General features: G+C 43.5%; 1 protein-coding gene across 7 annotated transcripts in view; it reads left to right on the top strand.

The window, feature by feature from the left end:
• DENND2B (DENN domain containing 2B) overlaps positions 1-26,367 on the top strand; it is a 179,139-nt gene that overhangs the window by 60,647 nt on the left and 92,125 nt on the right. For 4 of the 7 annotated variants that reach the window (XM_045038931.1, XM_019812031.3, XM_045038930.1 and 1 more), the window contains one exon: positions 10,180-10,268. The gene's annotated coding sequence lies outside the window, so the exon portion shown is untranslated. Of the gene's footprint in view, positions 1-10,179; positions 10,269-10,491; positions 11,069-14,027; positions 14,132-26,367 lie in introns of those variants that run through there. The other 3 variants (XM_045038929.1, XM_003992977.5, XM_045038934.1) reach the window with 3 other exon arrangements.

Here is a 26,367-nt window from a genome sequence, read left to right as displayed (position 1 = left end):
AGTCCTCACAGTCATCACTTAAAGTTAATTCCCAACTAAGTGATACATGTAACACGTGTAAAAGTAATACATATAGGTTCAAAAGGTACAAAAAGATGTACAGAGAAAAGTGAGTCTTGCCCTGGCTTTCTCTTCTCTTTCCCTAGAGCCAGTTGCTGCTAGCAGCTTGTGGATTGTGGTTGTCTCTTTTAATGCTGCACAATAGTCCAGTGTAGTGTTTCGCAGACTGCGGGTCATCACTAGTGGGTTGGAAAATCATTTAGCGGGGGCTGTACAAGCTCTGTTTGTTTTCTTAATGAAATAGATTACGATAGAAAATAGCAGGGAGCATCTCCCATGGTAAAGATTAAGTACTGTTCTGAGAAAACTTTTTGGTTCAGTTTTATACACACACACATGCCCTCTCACATATGCACATACTATGTTATATTTGTAGTTTTTACTCTGGATCCTGGTCAAAGCATACTTGAAATTTACCAATCTAGTAATGATTGACATTGAGGTTGTTCCTAATTTTTCATTACTATAAATAATACTGGGAATAGGCATTTTTCCCCCTCATACTACAGAATTTTTTTTTTAATGTTTATTTATTTATTTATTTTTTTTTTTTTAAAGATTTTTTTTTTTCAATGTTTATTTATTTTTGGGACAGAGAGAGAGACAGAGCATGAACGGGGGAGGGGCAGAGAGAGAGGGAGACACAGAATCGGAAACAGGCTCCAGGCTCTGAGCCATCAGCCCAGAGCCCGACGCGGGGCTCGAACTCCCGGACCGCGAGATCGTGACCTGGCTGAAGTCGGACGCTTAACCGACTGCGCCACCCAGGCGCCCCTAATGTTTATTTATTTTTGAGAGAGAGACAGAGACAGAGACAGAGCATGAGCTGGGGAAGGGGCAGGGACAGAGAGGAAGACACAGAATCTGAAACAGGCTCCAGGCTCTGAGCTGTCAGCACAGAGCCCAGTGCAGGGCTCAAACTTGGGAACAGTGAGATCATGACCTGAGCCGAAGTTGTACGCCCAACCTACTGAGCCACCCAGGTGCCCCTACAGAATGTTTTTTTTTTTTTTAGGGTAACTTCCTAGAAGTGAGAATACTGAGCCAAAGGATATGAACATTTTAATTAATGTAGCCAAGTTACTTTCTAAAATCTTTGTCCCATTTACTCTTTAATAAATGCTGTCTGTATTTTATTTAGTATAGGTTATTTTTATTTTAACACATTTTCTATGCATTATAAATGTTTTATATATATATTTATATATGTTCATATATATATATGAACATATATAAATATATATATATACATATATACATACATATATACATATATACATATATACATACATATATATATATATATATATATATATATATATATATATATATACACACATACATACATTTAAATATTGATTTTGAGAGAGAGAGAGCACAAGTAGGGAAGGGGAGAGGGAGAGAGAGAGAGAGCTGTCATCACAGAGCCGGATGCTGGGCTCGATCTCATGACTGTGAGATTGTGACCTAAGCCAAAATCAAGAGTCAGGTGCCTAACCAACTGAGCCACCCAGGTGCCCCAATGTGTTATATACTTTTTAATTAAATGGGATAATTTGTTACTTTTCTCAAAGTAATATAAAGTGAACACTTCTCTATTATACTATTCTTTTTTTTTATGTTTATTTATTTTTGAGAGAGAGCACATGAGTTGGGGAAGGGCAGAGAGAGGGAGACAGAGAATCCAAAGCAGGTGCCACGCTGTCAGCATAAAGCCTGACGTGGGGCTCGAACCCACAAATCATGAGGTCATGACCTGACCCAAAGTTGGATGCTCAACTGACTGAGCCACCGAGGTGCCCCTATACTAAATATTCCTCTAGAGCCACTACTCTCATTCTGGGGGGAGCTTTTCTTGGATGTGGGATGCAAGGGGTGACTGCTCTTAGTGTTTCTCAAACTGGAGCCATTCTTACCCATTCTTATGATTTGTACCATATATACTTTTATTTACTGATCTTTAAGTTGGCTTTTTTAGAGCTTTTTATTTTTAAATAATTGTAAACTTACAGAAAAGTTGTAGAGACAATACAAGTTCCCTTACCCTTTTATAACTATGGTACAATTATCAACTAAGAAGTTAATAGTAGTGTAGTGTAAACTGTAGACTTAATTTGGATTTCATTAGTTTTTCTACTCCAGGATCTAATCCAGGTTCCCACATTACATTTATGTATTGTGTCTTTTTAGTCTCTTGCAGTCTCTGACAGTTCTGCACTCTGTCCTTGTCTTTTATGACCTTGAGACTTTTAAGGAGTGGTAGCCAGGTATTTTATAGGATGTCCCTCAAGTCAGGTTTGTTTGATGTTTTCTCATTATTAGACTGAGGTTATGAATTTTGGGGAGGAATGCCACAGAAATGAAATGCCCTTCTTACTGCATCATGTCAGGGCTACATGATGTCAGTATGACTTATTAGTAGTAATGTTAACTTTGATCACTTGGTAAAGATAATGTCTGCTGGGTTTCTTCATTGTCAAGTTTTTGTATTTCTGCCTTTGTAATTATAAAGATACTGTGAAGCTGTGCAAGTCTGCTATTTCTCTTTAAACTTCTATCCACTAACTTTGGCAAACAAAATTAAAAGCAAACACAAAATATATACAATTGACCTTTTAACAACATGGGTTTGAACAGTGAAGGTGCAGATGGTGCACTTATGCTTGGATTTTGTTCTATAAATACAGTGTAGTACTATAGATGTATTCTCTCTCCCTTATGGTTTTCTTAATAGCATTTTCTTTTCTCTAGCTTGCTTTGTTGTAAGAACATAGTATATAATATGTGTGTGCAGTAGGCTATTAGTAGTTAAGTAGTGGGGAAGTCAAAAGTTATATGCAGAGTTTTAAGTGCACAGGGGGCCAGCACCCCAACCCCCATGTTGTTCATGGGTTAACTGTACCTTTTTTTTTTTTTTTTAGCATTGGTCTAATCAATAAGATCAGTGAAAATGATAGCTGGTTGTGTTTTTTCTTATGCACATTAAGACAAATACAAAAGTATTAAACATTTTTAAAATGTTTGTCCATATACCACTTATAATCATCTGTATACACACCATACCTTGGAAACTCTGGACCACTCTGAGGTGCTAAGCACCAAATGGTTTAGGTTTTGTGCTGGTATTGTTGATCCCTTATTAAGGTTGATTAGTTGGTTGGTTTCATTAGTTCATATATTAAAAATGTAATAATTGTGCTTGGGACAGAGTCCTAAACTAGAATTCAGAGTTAAGAATTCAAGTAGTTCTTGCCCTGAAGAATATTATAGGCTAGTAGGAGAATTAAGTTGAATAGCCTTGGTACACTAAAATACAAGGCAGTGAGCACAGCTAACAACTGTTAGTACTTAGACTGTTTGTTTCAAGGAGTATAGGCGCTGTGGGTAGAGAATCCAGTCCAGGCGGGGAAAATCAGGGGAGACAGCATGGAGGAGATGACACAGTCTGGGCCCACATTTCCTACAGCTTTACCCAGATCTTATTCTGAGGGGCACTTTTTTTTTCAGGCTCCAGGTATTTTCTTGGTTATATCATGGAGAAGCCATTTGAGTCCACAGTCTTCTTATTCCACCATCTCCCTCCCCCCCACTTTGTGCTCTATCTCCCCCATCTTGAAGCTTCAGTCATGACAGGTTAAGATCTTGGTTGAGCTCAGAGTTCTAAGTAAGCATGAGAAGCACATTCTGGAAAGGTAAAATGGTGCTTTTAGAGGGGGGTCTGGTATATTGCCTGTCCAGTCTTTCCTGGCCCCAGACTGTGTTTATGTGGCCCAGTGTTAAAATGCTCAGACTTGGCAAGGGACAGTAGTCAGAGGTCTGTGGATTTGAGAGATTCTAGGAAATTAGCCCGTATATGAGCATTGTGACAGATACTCCAAGAGACTGGATGAAGCCACTGTGTATCTTGTGATCTGGGGATCTGAATTGTGAGTTTCATACTGAGGGTTGGGAGCTGAATAGAGGTAAACTAAGGCTAGAAGGCTGACAGACCAAAGGAAAGCGTGCTCAACCCAGCATGATGTCTAGTAGCCACTTCACCACAGGGCAGTAGGATCCAGGATAATTACAGGCTGAATCCCATACTCTTTTACTTCAGAGTCTTAGTGTTGGGTGGGAAGGTAGGAGATGGGTGGGAGGCAGGTGGGATTAAGGCAGGAGTAAGGACCCCAGAGAATATCCTGCCATAAAACGGCAGGATTTGAACACAGAATGGCTCTTTCTCTGTTTTCCCGGGAAGGCTGTGCAAGCAGAGTATGTGTAGTAGTGGCCAGCACACTGGAGGTCCTGCTGGATGTGCCTCCTGACAGAGGCAGAGGAGGCTGGGGTTGCCATGTGGAGGGAGACATTTATTTTGTGGCTTCAAAGGTGCTGGTAGAAGAGACTGCTTGATTTGTAGTAGGCAGATTATCTTTCAAGAGAACTAAGATATTGCCAATTCTTCTGCTTTGTAAAAGCGGCTTTGTCTCAGACTGATGGCCAGGAGTAAGTCCCTGGGAGCCTCAGTCTCCTTCCAGGCACTTCCCAGGCCATTTCCAAATTTCCGCATCTGGTGTTTAGTATCTTTATTCTCTCTCTAGCTTTCCTTAGTCAAGAAGCCTGAATCTTCCATCTTCTCCTCCAGGAAAGCCTGCCCTATTTGGGGGGACAGTCTTCTGTCTGATACCAGGCAGATGACTCCAGAGCCCCAGATCAGGGGCTCTGCTGAAAGAGTTAGATGGAGACTCTGTAGCCCCTGAAACAAGAAGTCTTCTTGCTGCTCTGGACTCTTCAGAAAGCACTGGGACTAGGTGACTAGGACAGAACAGTTGGACTGGGTGACTGCAAGAGAAAATTCAAGCTGGAAGGACCCTTAGAGAACAGCTAGTTCAAACAGCCCAATTGCCCTCTTGTTATACGCAGGGAAAAGCAGAGGCTTTTCAGTGGGGGCAGGGTTTTGCTCAAGATCTTACCACCCTGGAAACCAGGACCTGGGCTCCAGCCTGCTGACTCCTTCTTTCCCTCTCTGAATTTTTAATTTTTCCCTTCTTAGCCACATTGCCACTCAGAGGTAGAAAAAGAAAACTGGAAAGCCCTAAAGGGCTCTTGTGTAAGTCTGCCTGCTCACATGGCGGCCAGAGCCCAGTATAGAAATGGGCAGGATACGTGCCTGATTTCCCTGTTACTTGGGTAGAACTAGCTGTCTTTGGTGGAGATGCTGCTAGACTCCAGTCTGGTGGGCACTGGGAGGCTTCTGAAGTACACGGCATCTTTTAGGCATCCTGGTATCCAACAACAGCTTACTTTCCTTGAATTCCTTTGATCCCAAAGTAAGGAGTGACTTTAAAAGATTTACTTTGCTCCTGTGTTTTCAGGTTTGGAATTTCAGTTGTTTTTAAAGAGATAAGAAAATACTATAAACTCTTCTAGGAACTAAATCTAGAATCTAATCATATATATATATACACATATATATGTATATGTATATGTATATGTATATGTATATGTATATGTATACATATATACACACATATATATACACATATATACACACACATACACATATATACACACATATATATATACACATATACACACACACACACACACACACACATATATATATATATACACACATACACACAAATACACACACACACACACATATATATATATATTCTCTTGGTACAGTGTAAGTCTATACACTCAAATTCCCTCATCTTATGGAGGAGACAGCTTCTGTATTTATTTTTTAAAAAGTCTTTTTCAAGGATCAATCTATTACATGAATAGATTGCCCACTGTGAATGAGATAATAAAATTGGTAGACCTCATGGGGCTCACAACTGTGGGGGATACAGGGGTACAAGTGACAGTGATAATGTGATATAAATATCATGATGAAGGCATCTTCAAACTGTTGTGGGATTGCAGACTAAGCAAACAGATTCTGCCAAGAGATCAGGAAATATTTCTCAGGGGAGGTGATAACGGAGTTGGGCCTTGAAAGCAGTAAGCTTTTGCTTGTCGTAGAGGCGGAGGTAGGGAGGCGGATAAAGGTAACAGCATGAGCACTGGGGAGGGGCTGTAGCAAGGAAAAACGCAGTGTTCAGGGCATAGGTGGTGTGTGGTTGTTGTGCCAGTAGATGGGTGTGGGCAGCAGGGGAAGCATGGGCAGCAGATGAAGCCAGAAAGGATTTCAGATTTTGGTGCTAATGTATCTCATGAGTGGGTTTAGTCACACTGCTGTTACTGTTATTTAGGCTTTCCTTATTTTCTCCTCAAATAGTAGTTATATATATATATGTATAAATGTGTATATATATATATATGTATAAATGTGTATATATATATGAATGTGTATGTATACATATACAAATATTTAGTAATGAAAAATTTTTTTTCAAGCCTTTTATACTCCAAATTATAAAACATAAGATGATTTTTTTTTAGGGAAAATGTATTTCTTGCAAGTACAGTGACCTGCACAGTAGATATAAGAGAAAGCGTTTTTGTCCCTGAATGCTGCTGACCTGAGAGAACCTTCTCATGTATGGGAGTTGGGCCATTCCTGCATCCCGCTTGGTTTGGCAATGATACTGGTGGAGGAGTGCCTGTAATGGGTAATGGGAGAGGCTATAAAACCCTGGAGCGCGTCCCTAGAAGAGTGACCTTACGAGGAAATTTCTGGGAAACAAACCACAGGGAGACTTTACAGGAATTTTTGGTTGAGCCCACAGGCAAGGCACATAAGAAAAGGGGATGTAATTATAGTTTGTAAGCCTATGAAAAGAAACAATGAGTGACACGAAATAGCTGTTCTAAGTTTCTTCTTCCTGTAGGACAGGATGAAATGTGTTGTTTTTTTTTTTTTTTTTTTTTTTTGCATTCATTCAGCAGACATTAATTGAGTGCCAGCTGGGATCTGGGCCCCATACTAAATGCAGGGAATATGGCGGCAAAAACAGTCAAGGTTCCTGCTCCTAAAGGAACTCATTGGGGAAAACTGAGATTATGAAAAGGATGGATATATTTTGGTTAGAGATGATGGTGAGTGCTATGAAGGATAAATCCTCATTTAGATTGGAGGATTGTGGAAGACTTCTCTGAGGAGGTGAGAGTCCCGGTTGAGGCAAGGTAAGAGCCAGTTTGGCACATGGGGAGTGACACAGGCAAAGGGGAACAGCTTGGGGAAAATCTGGCCCTTGTAGCTGGCACACTCAGGTGGAGGGCAGGAAATGTGCTGAGAGGAGGCTGGAGAAGGATCACAGGGCCTTCTAGGTCCTGGTAAGAATCAAGCTTTCGTCTAAAGTGCAGTGGGAAGACACTGAAGTGTGTTAAGGAGGAAATGACATGATCTGATGTAAAAGGGTGATTCAGACAGCTGCATGGAGAATGGAGCTGTGAGGGCAAGAGTGAAAGCTGGGGCAATCGGACATTTTTCAGTCATTAAGGGACGGGACTAAGGTGGAGGTGGAGGTGCAGAAAAATGGACGGATAGATACATTTTGGAAAAAGAAATGTTTGGAATTGGTAAATGGATTGGATATGGAGGGGGGAGGTGGGAATATGCAAGGGTATCTCCCAGATTTCTGGCATAGGTATGCATGCATGCCACTCAACAGATCCTAGACCACATGAGGCTGTAAGAGCCCTATCATTTGGGAAAGGTCAAACAGGATTGGTCTGAATCCAGCTGTGCAGGGGCAGCAGGGGGATTCAGCTGTCCTCTTGCTCTGCTTAGTGCAGAGAGCTTATACCTGTCACAGCACCCAAGCAGGGATTCTGGTTCTCCCATAATGGGGCCCTTACTGTGTCCCTTCCCCTAGGGGACAAGGCTCTAAAGAACCTCTGTGAACTCCAGCATGCCACTAGAGGGAGCATGGCCTGCATTCTGTTCCTGGTCTGTGGGGCTTTTTGAAGTTTGCATTACTTTAGAGTCTGACTTGTGTCTTCAGCCCCGGTCCTGGCCCCTGGCCCCGGCCCCTGGCCCCTCACAGTGCTTAGAAGAATGCCTGACATATGGTAGATGCTGGATCAATATTTGTTGGTGCTAATACTGTAACTGAGTATTAGCTTGTTGTAGAAGTGGATGGGCATCACCTCTTCTTAGTGTGGGTACTTGGAAGTGGAGGGTCAGGAGGAGAGCAAAGGGATGCCTGTTGGGAATGGGAAGGGGAGAGGTTCAGTGACTTGATGGTGTTCCACTTGTCATTTCATTCAGTCTTTCTTTGCAGACGTGGGGAACTAGGGCCTTTGAGGGATTCCTGAGCTGGTGTTTGGGTCAGTCAGGCTTCTGTAGTGGGAAATTGGACCTGACCGTTTTGAAGCTCTGATTGCTTCACTAAAGCAATAGTGCCCACCACTTAGGATTTATTTCCTGTTGGATTTTCTAACACTTTCCCTACCTTAGCTTCTGACATATATTTACTTTTTAAACTCAAGTCAATTAAAATCTTATTTTGATAATTTTGTGATATATCAGAGGTCAATAAAAGTCAAAAGGATTCTATAAAGGATCGCTGCATTAAAGATTCCATCAGGACCTCACTGGCAGTGTTTTAGGAAAGCAGCATTGAAAAATCTCTTACTTGGGGCACCTGGGTGGCTCAATTGGTTAAGCATCTGACTTTGGCTCAGGTCATGATCTTGTTGTTCATGAGTTTGAGCCCCACATCAGGCTCTGTGCTGACAGCTCAGAGTCTGGAGCCTACTTCAGATTCTGTGTCTTCCTCTCTCTCTGCCCCTCCCCCGCTTGTGCTCTGTCTGTCTGTCTCTCTCTCTTTCTCTCTCTTTCAAAAAATAAACCAACATTAAATTTAAAAAAAAGAAAGAAAAAGAAAAATCTCTTCTTTGAGCCTCAGTGTTCTCCTCTTGGAGAGATAACAGAGGCCCTGGGTTTTGTTTGTCTGTATGTGGTGAAAACAGTAGAGATAAATGAAGTTCTTAGCTCAGTGCCCGACTTAAGGAGAATGCTTTTACATAGTCATCTCTTTTATGCCCATCCCAGCCCTATCAGTTGCCCATGGGACAGGTTTCATAGGTAGAAACTGGGAGGGTAGGTGACTTGCCCAAGGTCACATGGCTAGTTAATGGTGGAACCAGATACTGCCAAGGTCTTCTGACCCCCTGCTCCACCTGGTTTCCCTGCAGCCTCTCTGCTTACTACACAAAAGAGAGTTGAAAAGCTTCTGTACTCTTTCTAGATCTGTTATTTTCTGGTTCTGTGACCTGGGGCAAGTCATTTGACCTCTCTTTCAGATTTTCATCTCAATCTGTTAAATTAGATTTAATAATCTGTGATAATAGCAGTCCTAACTTTCAGGTCAGTTGTGTTGAACAGATAAGTCAAGATTTCTGAGAGTACTTCGAAAAAGTGTAAGGTAAATTATAGCTACAGGGCAAGACTTTTCCCTCTAATCTGTGTATCATTACCTTCTACAGCTCATAGATGCTATCATACAGTCTTCAGGCCAACAGGATGGTAGTCAGGTCTAATTCACAATGACTCAGAAAGCTTCTCTGCCTTCCTCCTTGTATCTCAATACTGGCTATCAAAAAAGTTGTTAGTTTTTAAGATCAGATGGTAGTGTGCTTTAGTGGAAGGACACCGGACTAAAGGACAATGGACTGGCCTCTACTAGTTCTTTGACGGCCTAACTCACTAGCTGTGTAACTGTGGGTTGAACATTTGATCTCTCTGAGCCTCAGTTTTCCCATGTATAAAATGGTAATAACATTGCTCAGTGTATTTCAGAAGGTTTGAGGGTCAGACAAAATAGTGCATATAATAGAAGGTCATGGGGCGCCTGTGTGGCTCAGTTGGTTGAGCATCCAACTGAGCTTGATCTCAGCTCGGGTCATGATCCCAGGGTTGCGGGATCACAAAGAAGAAATATACATGGGGGGATTGAATTGAGAGGGCCTGCTGTGTCCTAGGCACTGTGCTGGCTCTTGGACAAAAATGATAGTATCCCTGGCTGTGACAGCAGCTCACAGACATCCAGGGGCTTTAGCTGCAGGTCCTGAGCAGGGCAGAGAGATGAGGTTGTGTTTGTATCTTGTTTGTTGCTTCTGCTATGACTCTGGACTTGTCTGGGACTCTTAATGGTCCTGACCTGGTATCTTTCCTCTCTGTTGCAGGAAGATGAGAGACTGCTTGGGTATCAGCAATAGTACCATGGGTCCCTGCACTGGTTAAAGCCATCGCCACAACCTGGGCAGGCAGCAAGGTAAGTGGAGAGGCCAGTCCAGGCGAGCTCCTGGGATGTGAATACATTTCCGCCTCAAGTGCTGCCCGGAAAATCCCAAGTGCACAAACAAGTCAAGGCAATGCATCTGGGTCCTCCTACCCACACTCCAGGACCCAGAGGAAGGGCTTGCTTCCCCTCCCAAGTGCTCCAGCTAGCTCCCTCCCTGCTGGCTAGGCTTCTTCCAAGTTTAAAAAAAAAAAAAAAGAGACACTAGAGGGGAGGAAAACAAGTCCACTCACTGTCTTTCCTTTCTCCCATCTTAACTGTTCAAGCAAGTTCCCAGGAGCTGCCCAGAGCTCTTGTTTGACTGGAAGGGAGGTAGGAGGAGTGGAATGTGTGCAAAACCCGAGCTGATCAAAAGACAGTGCTGTTTCATGGAAGCCTCCCAGAACTGAGAGCGGGAGAGAAGGGGGGTGGAGGGGGAGAGAGGAGAGGAGACAGACAGAGAGAGAAAGAGAGAGAGAGAGAGGGAGAGAGAGAGAGAGCGTGAGCGCGAGCGCACAAGCCAGAGCAGGAGAGAGAGAGCAAGCCAGAGCACAGAGCACGCTGGCTGGCAAGAACAGGGTCTCCATGACAACTGGCCTGGCCGGCTAGAAGTGCTCTGCTCATTTGGCTGGAAGGAGCGCCACGAAAGGTCAGAGGAAGGAGCTGTGGGAAGCTCGCAGCAGGTATCGGAGCTTAAGCGAGTGGATTTTGGGGCCCCGGGCTCCCTTACAGACTGTGGTGTGAGCCAAACTCTGCCGAGAATGGAGTGGGCAGGAAAGCACCGGGACTTTCAGGTAAGGTCAGCTCCGGCTTGAATTGTTTTTTCTCCTTTCCTGGCCATAGTCTTGGGCTGTTTTCTGGGAGGCAGGGATAAGTCTGTACTCTCTGCTCAGGGTTTGGGGCTCAGGAATGATGTCATGCTCCAACAGTTGGATTCTATTAGCTTAAGGAGGAGGGAAACAGCCAATTTTCTTGACTTTGCAAATCTAGCTGATCTCACTCTTGCTGAACCTGAGGTGTTTAGACTTTTCTGTAGAAATCATCATCTTGTATTTAGCACAAAGGCTTAGGATATTTTACAGAAACAGTTTTTTTATATAGAAAAAGCAAGTTATCGTCATTCCAGCATTGTGTTTGGAGTTCCTACGTGGAAACTCCAGTGTGTTTTGAGTGGCTTGGTTTGTTCTAGTGAACACTGTCTGTTTTGTCTCTTGGTGTTGCTATGTCTGACCTGTAGTGAAAAAAGAAAAAGCTCCAATTAACTCAGCTAGGAGCTTGCGGTGAGTTCCCAGTCTCTGGAGCAGTTATTAGGACAGAGGGACCGTCTTAGGGATATCTGAGCTAGGGTCACTCTCTTCGTTTCTCCCTCAGGTAACTTGGAAAGAAGCAAGCTGTCCTCCTTTATTAATAAGGCCCATCACAGGCTTTGCTAAAGGAGGCTGGCAGGTGTGTGTGTGTTTTGGGCTGGGGGTGGGGGCTGTGAAGAGGTTTCCTATACAGATATCTCTGAGTGAGCTCTCAGTGGTGGCTGCTACTAGGTTGCCTGTGGAGACATGAGGCACGAGGTTGTGGTTGTGGAGACACAGTACTGAGGTACTGTGATGGATTCTTCAGGTTAATATTTTAACCAAATCTCAGAGCACGCACTGTCCACCCTGCATTCCTGTTTTGTTTGTCCTATGCTTTGGTGAAACTTGTTCTGCCCCAGAGGAGTGGTGTGTGCTAAGCTCAGTGTGGCCTAGGAGAGGAGATCCTTCCAGAAAGGCACTTTTATAGGTGATGGGGTAGTTAGGTTCTCAGTGATCTTATTTGGAGCATTAATGCAGCAGACACTCCCTGCAGTGGAGACTTACCAGGAGATGTGCTTCCGCTTCAGCCATGTTACATCTCAAACTTACTGCTGGGCCTTAGGGAACATTGCGGATGCCTCTGGTTTCTCTGTGGGTTGAGGGAACAGCTGCTGTCCTGGCTCTTCGGTTTTTCTTCTTGAACTTTTTGAACAGAATGTCTTTTGTATTCTGGCAGACAATGAGGGGGCCTTCTGATTAACTTCGGGTCAGCTTGCCAGTAAAAGCACTGACCATGTCCCCAGTTTGGGCTCCCTGATTGTATACATGTATGCATCAGTATTGTGGCCTGAGGGTCCACAAGGGTGAACTCCGTGGCCCTGGACCTCAGATGGGCCACTGCTATAGTGATGCCTCCTTTTAATACACTCCCAGTGATCCTCCGCTTAGTTGAAACCTCTGTTTTGTTGGAAGCATATGGCATTGCACTGTTGGTTGGGATTTAAATTTGGGGGTGTGAGGAGGAGGCCTCTCTGAGTCAGTGGGCAGTGCAAATCCAGAATCCCACTTTTCTACTCAAGTGGCTGTGGTTGGGGTTCCTCTAACTTTATCACCCCCACACATATGAAGAGGGTGAGCAGGTGGTCATTCTTTTGATGTAGCAGAGTGAGTACTGGATTTGAGGTGAGGAGACTTAGGTCCATGGTCAGGTTCTGCTACTTGCCATCAAGGTGGCCATGGGCAAGACCATTAACCTATGTGACCTTTAGATTTATTAGCTCTGAGATGAGAGATAATGATATAACTACTTTAACAGGTCTGTTGGGAGGAACAAAAATGAGGTAATTTCTGTGAAAGTGGGGCATCTAGGTGGTGCAGTCAGTTAAGTGTCCACCTCTTGATCTCCACTGAGGTCATGATGTCACAGTTTGTGAGTTTGAGCCCTGCATCAGGCTCTGTGCTGATGGCGTGGAGTTGGCTCGGGATTCTGTCTCTCCTTCTGTCTGCCCCTCCCCAACTTGTACTCTCTCTCTCTCTCTTTCTCACAAAATAAATAAGCTTAAAACAATTTCTATGAAAGTAATTTTAAGCAAGTCAAGTCCTGTATAATGTGAGATGTTGTGAATTAAAGCTTGAATGATGGCCCCATTCTCTTCTGGAAAGGCATTTTGCCTCTCTGGTCTAGTTTCCCAATTTATAAAGTGCCCTATTCTTTTGTGCATTTATAAATAAAAATGAGAAAAAACCTTTAAAAAGTCCTTCGAGATATTAAAGGAAACAAATGATGCTTTCTTTGGGAAATAGAAGAGTGATGTTCACTGCAGGTTTGAGCCTCATAAATGATGCTTCAGAGATGAAGCTTTCTTTGCTTAGGTTACCCGACTCATGTGTTTAGTATAGAAGAGAGGGATTCCAAGAGACCCTTCGCTTTTCCAGTGTCCCACAGCTAACTACCTGGCAGTTATGGTATACATTTCAGTCGCTGGAAGAGAGGCTTCTGATTGTCAGGGCTGGTTCCCTCATTCTGCTAGCTGGGTTCTGGGTCTGAAAGACAGGGTTTAACCGGCAGACAGAGTTATCGCTCTGAAAGGCTCCTTGGGGGCTGGGCAGCTCTTTCAGGAACCTGTATGGCTACAGCTTAGAGGGAAACAAGAAAGAAATGAGGAAGTGGGAATTTCAAGGGCAGAGATTCTTGATATGCATTGGGACTATGCCAAGGAACAGAAAAGCAGGGGTGGGGAGACTTCAGGAAAGGGCACCCAGATCTGTTCTCAGGGAGTGTGTAGGGCTCATGGCATGCTAGGTGGGAACACAGGGAGAGACCTGGCCCCCCATTTGGCAGCCTCAGCTTTTGTAGCAGGACAGGGCAAGCTTCCATGCCCTGGAGTAGGCTCTGGGAAGAAGCCCCTGGGAAGACCCTGAGGAGACAGATCTGTTATTGTTTAACAACAGAGCCTTTTTTCAGGTGAATCCATCACAGTAGCCTCTCAGGCCCGACAGAGAAGTGGTCCGTAGCTTAGATTGGGGCTGCAGCTGGTCCCCACTCCTGCTCAGTCCAGCTTCCCAGAGGTGAGTCACACGTTGGATGGATCCCTCCATATTCTTTAAGGATTAAAAAGTAATGTTCCTGTTCTCACTCCCTCTCTCCCCTTCCTCTACTGCCCTTCCTACATACTCTCCCTCTGGGCTCCCTCTCTCTAAAATTAGAATAATCAGTTACCCAAGGAAGTTGAAACTTTGAAATGCCTTAGAGGACAGGCCTAGGGCATCCTGAATTCTGCTGGCTCTACGCTGTCCCTGGAATGGAGGGTGTGGGTTTACAGTATGCAGGGGTGCCTCTGACTCCAGATATCCTGGCAACACTGCTGAGTTATAAGTAAGAGAGGCTGTGCTCCGTGTCTACCTAATCTGATTCTAAGAACTACTTTGGGGAGGACCACGGGGAGGAGGTGGAAGGGTCAGAGTCTGGGACTGCCAGAACACCTCCCTGCAGGCAGGTGGGGCTGAGAGACTGAAGAGCATGTCTTCTTGTTGCTTCTCTTTGTCTGTTATGTGTCACTGCCCTGGAGTCTCCTGATTTCCAGTGTTGGGCCCAAGAGAGTTTGCCGAGGCAGCCAAGCGAAGGGAATGTGTATCTGAGCCTAGAGGAGTCCAGGCAGCCGCCCTGCAGAGTGTTGGCTTGGCCTCCCTTCTGAGCCTTTACATTAGCTTGGAAGAAGAGGGTGTTTAGGGTGGACAGGGGTGGGGGAGGGGGAAATCTGCTGGTAGATAATTGAGTTCTTTGAGTTAGAGTAACCATGGAAAGTGGAGAAGGGGCCAGGAGGGCATGAAAGAAAAAAAAAATTACCATCTGGCATAGTCTGCAGAGATTTCTCTATAAAGCCTGAGGGAGAACTTGCATTAGTGAGTGCCTTCTCCTGGGGATGGGGAGGGAGATTCTGAGCATCTGTTTTTGGCTTGGGAGGAGACACAGTGTGCATCTATCTCAGTAGGTGGGTGCAGTAAAATGCTGGGTGCATCTATCTTAGGGGAATATGCTGCATAATATTGCCTGATAGAAAAATCCCCAGTGTCTCTGTTTCCACCTGTAAGACCTAGAAAACTTGCCTGTGTGTATTTGTGTGTTGAGGGGAGAGGAGGATGTTAAATGAGTTTAGACCTCATTGTAGGATTTCTCCAAAGATCCCTTCTCTTATTATTTCTGGCTCTGATATACTGTTCTTGAAGGGCTATTGAAATGATCACAATATTCTCATCTAAAAACGGCCTATATGTTAGATTGCACTGTATCTATAAAAGGTGAATTATATATGCAATTAGGGTATGAAAGCTGACCTGTTTCTAAGTGTTTGTCATATAAACCACCCATTTCTCAAAGATACAGACTCCTCTTCTGTGTGACTTGTCTCTGAAGGGGTTTGTATATGAGCTAGAGATTGACTAATGAGAAACAGTACAGTGAATGAAGGACTGTTTGACCCTGGGGAAAATGAAATGAACTGGCAGTTAGGGGAGACAAGATCTGAAGCAGTAGGAAAACTAGAAGGAAACAGGAGAAAGGCCCTGGGCAAGGGGACTGGGGAAAGGTAGTTCTGAGGGGAAGCAGGGGACATAGAAGGTAGTTCTTGGGCTGCTCTAGGAGGCCTTTACAATTTAGCAGAAGGCTGGCCTGTCCCTGGGGGACCCAATGAGACAGCGTTGTGTCCTGGGAGGCCGGCATTGGAGTTGACACCCCTGTTCATTTGCTCTTGGGCTCAGAGGCATCTCTGGTACCCATATGCCCTCTTAGTCTGTTCACCCATTTTGTCAGTGAATACAGAGTGGCTAGGCCAAGGGCTGGGGAGGGTCTAGATAGTAGCAAGTGAGGGACTTATCCCATATATATATATTATGTTAGATGTTGTATTGTAGTTATTTCCTCCCCAAAGTGAGCCTCTGTGTGTTTGACTAAGAAAGAAGAAACAAAGACCCGTTGAAGTTTGGCGTTTTGCAGGTAGGGTTAATGATCATCTCATGCGTTAGGCTGGGAAGAAGGAGGAATAGCCAACTCTTAGACTCTGATGTGAAGTACTGTTTGAATGATGGACGAAAGCCAACTATAAAGGACTGGAAATATGAGGAGGGAGAGGGTTCTAGGTCTCTGTTGAAGTTTCTCTGAGAGTGTCAGTGAATTGGGTGTGGGAGGATAGGAAAAGGGAAAGGGAAAAATTGGAAAGAAAACTATATAGTCAGCTAGTTTTCAGAACTCTTTAGCCTTGTTAGAGGAAGTGAATTTTGGTGTGCTCACTTACGTCTTGGAACACAGCTCCCTGATGGAGTTCTGACAGCTAAATATCATAGATTGCTTCTTTTTTTTAATTTTTTTTTTCAACGTTTATTTATTTTTGGGACAGAGAGAGACAGAGCATGAACGGGGGAGGGGCAGAGAGAGAGGGAGACACAGAATCGGAAACAGGCTCCAGGCTCTGAGCCATCAGCCCAGAGCCCGACGCGGGGCTCGAACTCCCGGACCGCGAGATCGTGACCTGGCTGAAGTCGGACGCTTAACCGACTGCGCCACCCAGGCGCCCCTGCTTTTAAATGAATCAACCTGCAATGTGTTTGTTCAGCTATCAGTGACTCTTGATGCTCAGTGCGTGTGTGGTGGAATGGACCACTTGCACTTACTGTGAATGTCTCAGTGCAGCAAGGTGTGGTAATGAAGAGCTGGTGCCCAAGGGTCTTACACACCTAGGTTTAGAACCTGCCATTACAGTTACTGGCTGTGTGACCTTGGACAAGTTGTTTAATCTCCCTGAGCCTCCCTTTTCTGTGAGGCATCTGTGAAATGTATAATAGTAGTACTTAGCTTGTTAGCATTGTGCCAAGGAGTGAATGAAATGACACCTGTAAGGCTCTCAGCCAGTGCCTGGCACCTAGTAAAGGTTCGGTGCTTTCCATTATCATTATCAACTTAGTGCAGCATTTTGAAGAGTACAGCGGCATCTCTCTCTTTTTTTTTTTTTCAAAGATTTATTGAGAGAGAGAGAGAGAGAGAGAGAGAGAGTGAGAAGGGGGAGGGGCAGAGAAAGAGGGAGAGAGAGAATCCCAAGCAGCCCCCACGCTGTCAGCACACAGCCTGATGTGGGGTTCAATCTTACAAATTGTGAAATCATGACCTGAGTTGAAACCAAGAAGTTTCGACTGAGCCGCCCAGGTGTCCCTATACTTTGCATTTTATTCACCTTTCTGACACCTGGGGAGAGTCTCCACGGTGGTCCTTCTCACCCCAGCTTCAGAGGCTCTGCTTTACCCTCCTGTAGGATGCCTACCCTTCACTGTCATGGCAGACTAGAACTTCTTCTTGCCAGTTGCTTCCTGGCAGCCTGCCCAGTCAGGGCCCTAGGTCCTCCTTCCCCCAACATTGGCCGCCCTTCACAAGCTGCTGTTGGTCCTTCTACTTCCATGAATCCTACCTGTGTATCCTTTAAGACCCTTTGTAGCCAGCCTACGTGCTTAGTAGTCTGGCTCTTCCTCTTACTATCTGTGGATCTCTGGCGAGTTAACCTTTGTAAACCTTAGTGTCTGCATCTGTAAATTGGGAATAATCTTACTCCTTTCAAAGGTTTGTTGTAAGGGTTAAATGAGTTAATTTTTTTAAATAATTTTTTAAAATGTTTACTTATTTGGAGGGGGAGGGGCCGAGAGAGAGGGAGACACAGAATGTGAAGCAGGCTCCGAGCTGTCAGCATCGAGCCTGATGTGGGACTCGAATCCATGAACCGTGAGATCATGACCTGAGCTAAAGTTGGATACTTAACCTTCTGAGCCACCCAGGTGCACCAAATTAGTGAATTTATATAATGCACTTAGCTTAGTTGCTGGCACAAATGTGCTTTCAGTAATTGTTAGCTATAATTGTTGTTTGAGATCTGTCCCTCCTGTGAGTTCCTCGGCCTCCATATAGCAGTACAGAGAGCCCTGGCCAGGTGGTCAGCAGATCTGAGCTTTAGTCCTGGCTCTGTTGGTGACTTTTGGGTGACCTTGGGGAAGTAACCTTGGCTTCTCTAGGCTTCAGTTTCCTCTTCTAGAAAGTGGGGGGTTTAGATAGAATGTTTTCATTGACATTTTGACTTGACTCTTAAATGCATATGTCTTGTCTTTCCAACTAGATTCCCTGAAGTTCTATAAAATTATTCCCCAAATTGGCCAACATATATTGCTTATGCTTAAAAAATATTTGCATAGCTTTTTTTTTTTTAATCCTATCAGCTGGATTCTAGAAAGCATTTGACTTGGTTCTCATAACTTGGAGGCTGGAATCTTGCTCTCAGATGCACAGGGCTTGGTTGTAACAACCTGCAAAGAGGCTCCAGCCTTTAGTAAGTTAGAAAATCTACCAGGTTAGTAAGAAAGGAGGTGGGTTTCACTTGGTGCTCCTGGGGAAATTTTGGTTGACAGATGTTTAGGGTACTTATTTGTTCTGCTGTATAGACTCAGATCAGCTTTGTGAATAAGTACTGCCATCACTATTTCCTTCTCTCTGTGGAGAAAAATGTCAGCGTTTCCTTCAGGATTTGAAGCGAGCCATTGGTGCTCAAAGAAAAACCTGTGTGTTACGAGAAGAGCTGTCTAATGAAAGAGTGACATTTAGAGCCTGGGCTCCGGAGGCAGACAGTAGGGGTTCATATTCTGGTTCTGCTACTTACTCGTTATGAGATCTTGGGTAAGTTATAGAGCCTGCCCATGCCCCAGCTCCTTTTCTGTGAAACAGAAGTGCTAATTGTATTATTTTGTAGTGTTGTGGTAAGGCCTAAGTGTCACGTGCTTAGCATAGTACCTTGTATCTGGTGCTGAATGAAATGTGAGCAATTACTGTTATATATCTTATTACCTTGTAAGCCAAGCAGAGTTTGTTTCCGAATGGTTGGTTTGTCTGATTTGTTCTGCTGAGAAATGTGGAGCGATGTTCCCTTCCTCCATGTTTTGGGCAGACATCTAGTATCAGCAGAGCAGTAATAAGTGTCCTGCAATCAGTACATAGATTGTAGCTCTTGTACTTTGCTTTTGTAAAGAAATATATAAACCAGAAAGAGAATCTGAGCCAAAAGAGCATGTAGGTTTAAAGGACCCTCTGTGATGAGTAACACATGTTATATGGCACTGGAGTTAGGGGCATGGCAGAACCCTGGGTAAAAGAGGAAGATGGGAAGTGGGATGACAGAAAGTAGAGCTAGGTAATGAAGAGTGGCAAGTATCTCTGAGCAAGTGGTAGTGGCTATGACAGTAAGCTCCACTGAGAAGCTCCTGGCACTTTATCTTCCCTGTAGGTACGTTGACTCCTCAGCCCCAGGTGAGACTTGCCCCCGCACCCCACAGTGCTCACTCAGATCAATCTCAGAGGAATGGTGGATTGGGATGAGTCGGCTCTAATCTGTTCCTAACTAGAATGAGTAGCATGAGTAGCTCGGTGTGTCTTATCTACAAGTATAATTATAAAGAGATTTCCTTTTCCAGCTGTAAGAAACAGGAACTTTTGCTGCCAAACTTAGCAGCATGTTTTAAGTCCTTCAAATCTCCTCTGAGTGCTACCAAAGCTCTCAGCTTTGTTGTTATCTCTTGTTGAAATATAGCCTGGAAAGGTCATATCAACAGTGCCAATTTATGGGCCTGCTGAACCCAAGCAGGCCTAGGGCAGAATGGGGAGTTCCTGGGAGTAGGTGTTTCACAGATTTTCCCTTTGAGTTAGACTGTTTATAATTTAAGGTTCTTTGTGCTTTAGAGAAGACCAAACTCTGAAGATTAGGGTCAAACATTGTATTTCTTCTGCAGTTTTACTTGTGTAGGCAGGCACTCAGACTCTACAGTAGCTCCCTGTACGGCTGGGAGAGGCTCAGCCTTGATGGGACTTACGGCTGCCAAAACCATGCCTGGCACTCCTTATAGGAGGTAAGTTTTCTTGGCACAAAGTTATGCCAGAATCCTTCACCCCATTTAGTTTATTAGCAGTTTTTGACCTATCGTGTGTTCTGAAGGGGTGATTAAAAGTGGCCAAGAGCACATGGTATAGAAACCACACATGGAGATTTTGCACTCATCTGAGGAGAAAAAGGTCAGATCTGTGTGTGCATATACAGTACTCTGTCACTTGGTAAAACAGATACAAATAGGGAAAGGAAACTAAAGAACTTAACTGACCCCAGCATCTATAAAGAAGCGTGGTACTTGAATGCCAGAGGAAAATACCTGGGACAGCTGAGGTGAACTTGGCAATGGCAGTGACCTTGGTTGGCAGTCTGTGACTTGACCAACTCAGCTGCTGTGTTCAGAGAATTGAGGCTTTGGAATCTAGGAAGGGAAGAGAGCACTGAAATTTTTTATTTTCTTTGCCTCCCTCTAACCCCCTGATTCACTCACCAGTCTGGGTTCAGACGCACATGGAAAGATTGCCAGATAAATTGCCGTTTTTGAAGTGGTATGGGAAGCACTGTCCTCTCTGTGTCTCTGTGTCTCTGTGTCTCTGGGTTTGAGTCCTCACTGCTGCTCAGGAGTGAGTTACTGCTCACCTGTGCTGGAAGAGCTGGCTGGGAGGAGACGGGTGGTAAAAAAGGCAGTGATGGTGGTAAGAAGCCATGGAGACAGTAACACCTCTGACATCATCCCAGGCCCTGAGAGTAGTTAATGTTTTGTCAGCAGGTGAGTTGGGATGACTGTGTTCCCCAAGAGTTTATTTCTCCTCGGCCTTAAAAAAATTAATTAAGAAATTAATTGAAGTATAGTTAACATACAATGTTATGTAAGTTTCAGGTGTACAGCATAGTTATTTGACAATTCTATACATTACTCAGTGCTCACCACGCCAAGTAGTCACCATCTGTCACCACACAAGGTTATTACAATATTAGTGAATATTTTCCCTATGCTGCACTTTTTATCTCCATGATGTATTTATTTTGTAACTGGGAACTTGTGCCTCTTAATCCCTCTTATCTATTTCACCCATTCCCCCACCTGCCCCCGCCTCTGGCAACCACCAGTGTATTCTCTGTATTTAAGAGTTTGTTTTTTTGTTGTTGTATGTTTGTTTGTTTGTTGCATTTTGTATATTCCACATATAAGTGAAATCGTATGGTATTTGTCTTCCTGTGTCTTATTTCACTTAGCACTATACGCTCTAGGTCTATTCATGTTGTCACAAATGCCAGGATCTCATTATTCTTTATGGCTGAGGAATATTCCAAAGCGCGCGTGCGTGCGTGTGTGTGTGTGTGTGTGTGTGTACCATATCTTTATCCATTTATCTTTTGATGGACACTTGAGTTGCTTCTATATCTTGGCTATTGTAAATTGGGACAACCACTGTGGAAAACAGTATGGAAGGTCCTCAGAATTAAAAACGGAAATACTGGGACGCCTGGGTGGCTCAGTCAGTTGAGCGTCCGACTTTGGCTCAGGTCATGATCTCATGGCTTATGGGTTTGAGCCCCGTGTCAGGCTCTGTGCTGACAGCTCAGAGCCTGGAGCCTGCTTCAGATTCTATCTCTCTCTCTCTTCCCCTACTTGTGCTCTCTCTCTCTCTCTCTCAAGTAGAAATAAACATTAAAAAAATTAAATTAAAAAATGGAAATATCATCTGATCCAGTAATTCCACTAGTAGATGTTTACCCAAAGAAAACAAAAGACTAACTTGAAAAGATATATGCACCCCTATATTTATTGCAGCATTATTTATAAGAGCCTTTCTCTTTTTACTTTACACTCTTTCCTGGAGATTCCATCTTCTGCTACCAGGTAGAGAAGTAGGGTGTGGGGTGTGTGTGTCAAACTCTGAACCTCTTGTTTAGAAACTTTGTATTTATTCATTCATTCATTTATTACATGTTTATTGAGTACCCATTCTGGTCTAGGCACTGTTTTATAGGTAGAGATGACTGAAACAGCAAAGTATATGTGTCATGGAGCTTAAAATGTTTGGGGTAGCAGTCAGTAAATAAGTAAACAATAAATGAGATAATGATAGTGATATGAGCTATAAGAGAAATAGTGGTGATGTAAAAGAGAGAGAGTAGCAGGAACTTGAAAGCTATTAAAAGAGGAGTTAGAGAAAGCCTCTCTGAGAATGGGACATTGGAGCTGCAAGTTCAAGCACAAAGAGAAATTGTGAATGTTCAGGTTTGGGGCATGTACATTTCTGGAGGAGGGAACAGTAAGGGCAAAGGCCCTGAGGTAGGAAAGAGCTTGGCATGTTGAAAGAACATGAAGTTCATTGTTAGAATATAAGGAGCCAGTGATTATAAGGGCATAAAATGTTGGTAGAGGCTAGTTCAGGTACAGCCTTTTGGCCATGGTAAGGAGTTTGGAGAACCAATGTGAAGGGTGTACATTCTAGGTCTGTGGCACAACCAGAGATAGGATGTCAAAATGTGAAAGGGATGGCTAAGAGGAACATTGGATTTGATTGAGAAGAATCAAGAAAAAATATGGGGAAATTGAGGGGGATCTGGAGTGGGGATAGGCCTAGCTAATTAGCTAAAAGAAGTGGAATAAGTATAATTCCATGCTGCATAATTCTTGGGATCAAGCAATATATGTTTTAAAAACTGATGTATATTTTAGGTTTGTGGTATATCATTAGTAGAATGCTTTCTGTATTCCAGGCATTGTATTACACCAGGCATTTTTACTTACATCATTTCAGTAAATTCTCACAATCATCTTTGAGTGAATTTGCTGATGTTTTGATGTCTACATATGAGGAACTGAGAGTGGCTAACTTTCTTAAAATCCAAATCTAAGCCTGTCTGATTCCAAAGGATATGCTCCTTTTATACCTCCACTCTAATTGGTATACCAACTGTACTTTCTTTTAGTTATCTAACATACTTCATGTGCATTTTCCCTCTGAACTGTTATGTGTTGTTTACTGTTCTGCCATCTATCCATTGGGAGCTAGGATAGATTTTGGATGTTTGTCGATTTTAATGAGTTCTTTTCAACTTTCTCTGAAAGGAGTACCTGGTTAAGTATGGAGAATTCCATTCCAAATAAAAAACCGGGGAGGCTGGGGATAGGTGGCAAGACTCAGAAGCAGATAACCTGAATAATAACTCTTTGGGTAGGAGAAGTGATGGTCTTTTTCATTAACAATATTCCACAAGTAGTTAGATGTCTTAGATTACGATTCCTTCTGTTTTATAGTAAAAAGATAGAATTTGTTTTGGGAAAATATAACTAATTTTCAGTAAATTAGCATTTTTAAATAAACTATGATTTCCTAGTTCACAGGCTTCTTCTAGAATCTCAAAGTTCATTGGAAATGTTTGAGGAAATAAATTTATCAGGCCACAACTTTCACTTGCTGGAAATTGAACATTGACTAGTTTCTATTGGTGGATACTTCCTTTTTTGAAGGATTGATCCTGTTTGGATTCTATAAAGCAAGGGTCAGGATTCTGAAATGAAAATGTGTGGGCTGTTTGTAAACTCTCATTCCTCGGTGTTCATGAGATCTGTGTTCAGCCTTGTCAACCAGCTTAGATGGAATAGTTTGAAGGGCAGAGCAGGGTAAGATTGAATTTCAGATTTAGCATGGATTCTTGACACACAGAGGAATTTTCTTTTGTAATGGGATTCTGCTTTCCTGTCTCCCCTGTCTCTGTCTGTTTTAGTAACCACTTTGCTTCTGGAGGAAAAGATGTGTGGTTAGGAAAGATTCATGTAGACAACGTTTTTATCTTTAGCACTGATTCGCTGAGCAAACATGAGATACTCACCTACCATGAGTAGGTACATACAGATGAATTAGGGGTGAGGCTAAGAAGATTGGTTTGGTCAGATCTTTAAGGGCTTGAACCCTCCAGGTACTGGAGAATCCTTCTTTTGAAAATAGGAAAGGAACACAATTGGATTTGGTTGGTAGAAAAGAAACCTGTGAGACCGTGTGGAAGATAGAATGGGGGTGGGAGGAAACTTGTCTTACTGGGTATAACTAGTGAGGGCAGTATTCCAGTCTCTCACAGCGTATTTAAAACTGAGTATAAGGGAAGTCTGGAGGATCTGAACTCCAGATTGTAGGTTTTCAGACTTGAGAGGGGCTCCAAATTCACCTGGAGAGCTAGTTTCCAATTCAGTAGATCTGGAGTGGGGCCTGGGGGTGTGCATTTTTAACAAGTTTCTAAGTGCTGCTGCTGGTTGGGAACCACTGCGTAAGAGGCTCAGCAGCTGAGATTCAAAAAGGGTGTGAGGGCCAGATGTAATCCGTATGCCTTCTTTCAGTGACCTAGAATTTCATGTCTATACTTTAGAATCTCTTGGGTGGCTTACCACTGTAATGTCAACAAAGCCCAGTAAAGGTCCATGCCCTCAGTCACAGTGACTCTTCTCACGATATCCATATCACTTCCGGATGAGGTTTCCAGCTGAGTGCTTGTCTCTAAGCAGCTGTTTGACTTATTTTTGGAAAATGCCCATCCTGGCCACTTGGTTCTATTAGGAGAGATGACATTTATGCCAGGATGAGCTCCCACCTTGCCCTTTAGCACACCCCCTGGTTGGCAGGACTGTTTTAGGGACTGCTGTCAGGCTTAGTTCTGAGTGTGTTGTGTTGATTAGCCAGGTTTACACAGGACATGCCTGGGAGATTATCTCTTTAGCCCAGGAGTTGAATTTCCAGGACAAAGTCCACAGTTGGCAGCTGATAGGCTGAGAACACCTGGAAGAGAGGATTTCACTTGGCTTTCACTTAGCCAGGCCTCTCAGTGCCTCTTCCCACAGAGGTCGGGTGTTCTACTTGTCTGCTGCGCACGTGGGTATCTTTGGGATGCCTCTCCCAGAGCAGTGTCGCTCCAAGCAGTGCTCCCTTGCTCTCTGTTTCAGGATCTGTGGCTTCATGTGAGACACTTGAGTGAATAATCATAAGCTGCCCTCTCTTCCTTGAGGTTCTCATTTCTTGAATCACTGTCTGTGCTTGCTTCTCTCCTTGGGGAAGGATCTCCATTTTCTCCTCTATGGTAGGTGACTCTTAGATTTTCCCTGACACCCCCCTTTTCTTAGCTTTGCTCATTAGTTCAGCACAGTTGTAGAATTCTGTTTCAGTATGGGAAGAGATATTAAAGGTTACCTGACCTAGCACTGCCCAACCTTTTTCTTATCCCTGCACACACAAGAAGTGATAACTTTTGTAAGGCACGTTGGGATAACAGGAGGAGGCTCCTGGTAGCGCTGAGCCCCAGTGCTGCACTGGGGCTTGAAGGAGTCGCGATGTCTACACAACCATAACCCATTCTTGGCATTGTGGTTGGGAACTCTGGTCCAGTCCCACTTGCGTCAGAGTCCCACTTGCGTCAGGTAAGAAAACCGAGCGCCCAAGGTGCGGAGCCAGGACGGGGAATTGACTTTTGATTCAGGGCTTTGCTGTAAACATTTCACAAGAACTATAATGTGTTACAATTTCACATTAGTAAGCGTGCATGAAACTATCTCAGGTTAATTTTCCTTTAAGACCTTTTTTGGTGGGGGGCACCTGGGTGGCTCAGTTGGTTGAGCATCTGACTCTTCTTGATTTTGGCCCAGGTCATGAACTCAAAGTTGGTGAGATCGAGCCCTGTGTTGGGCTCTGTGGTGACAGCGTGTACTTGGGATTCTCTCTCCCCCAATCTCTTTCTGCTCCTCTGCCACTTGCTCTCTCTCTCTCAAAATAAGTAAATATTTTTAAAAAGTATTTTTTTAATAACAAAAGTAATACATTTGTTCTGTAAACTTTTACACAATAGGAAAATACATGTTGGAAAATGAGCCTTTCCTATAAACTGGTGCCCCAGGAGTATAATCACTGTTAACAGTTTCCTCTACAATACATTTATATAAACATTTATTTTATTTTTATAAAAATGATTATATTCTAACCAAAAATGGAAAATAAAAAGTATTGGCGAGGATGTGGAAAAATTAGGATCCTCATACACTGCTGGTGGGAATATAAATGGTACAGCTGTTGGGGAACAAATTCAAAAGCTAAAACTTACGATGTGACCCAGCAACTCCACTCCTAGGTATTTATGCCCCCCAAAATTGAAAACAGGGACTCAAATAATTATATGCCAATATTCGTAGCAGCATTACCCACAGTAGCCAGAAGGTGGAAACAATCCAAGTGTTCACCTGCTGATGTATAAGTAAACAAAATGTGGTGTATGCACACAATGGAATATTATTCATCCATAAAAAGGGATGAAGTTCTGATACTTGCTACAGTGTGAATGAACCTTGAAAACATTGTGCTAAGTGAAATAAACCAGACACAAAAGGATAGATATTGTATGATTCTG

Source organism: Felis catus, chromosome D1 (assembly GCF_018350175.1).
Source record: "Felis catus isolate Fca126 chromosome D1, F.catus_Fca126_mat1.0, whole genome shotgun sequence".
Taxonomy (NCBI): Eukaryota; Metazoa; Chordata; class Mammalia; order Carnivora; family Felidae; genus Felis; species Felis catus.
Note: the sequence above shows the minus strand (reverse complement) of the source record. Positions and strands in the feature narration are given on the sequence as shown.